Consider the following 376-nt stretch of genomic DNA (forward strand, 5'->3'; position numbering starts at 1 on the left):
ATTCCAAGAGTTTGGCTGGTGGTTGGGATGGAACTTGGTGCTTGCAATTTTTCTTAGAAGTAACTCTGGTTTAGGCCACGCTGCATTTCATCTCTAACATCATTAAAACAAAAGCCCACCCAGTGGTACTTGGCTGCAAACCAAGCTCTTGGGAGCATTCCTTTCAGTTCAAGGTAAGGCTAGGTTGTGTGTATACATACACAGGTGCCAAGAAATCCAAAATGAGTGCACACCTTTCAGTCCAGCACTCCGGAGGCAGAGGCAGGCGATCTCTGTGGATTCAAGGACAGCCTGGTCTACACAGTAATTTTCAGGAGAGCAAGAGCTACATAGTGAAACCCTGTCTTGAAAAGACAAAACAAAACAAACAGACAAA

Source organism: Grammomys surdaster, unplaced genomic scaffold (genome assembly GCF_004785775.1).
Source record: "Grammomys surdaster isolate TR1022 unplaced genomic scaffold, NIH_TR_1.0 126079, whole genome shotgun sequence".
In the NCBI taxonomy this organism is placed as follows: domain Eukaryota; kingdom Metazoa; phylum Chordata; class Mammalia; order Rodentia; family Muridae; genus Grammomys; species Grammomys surdaster.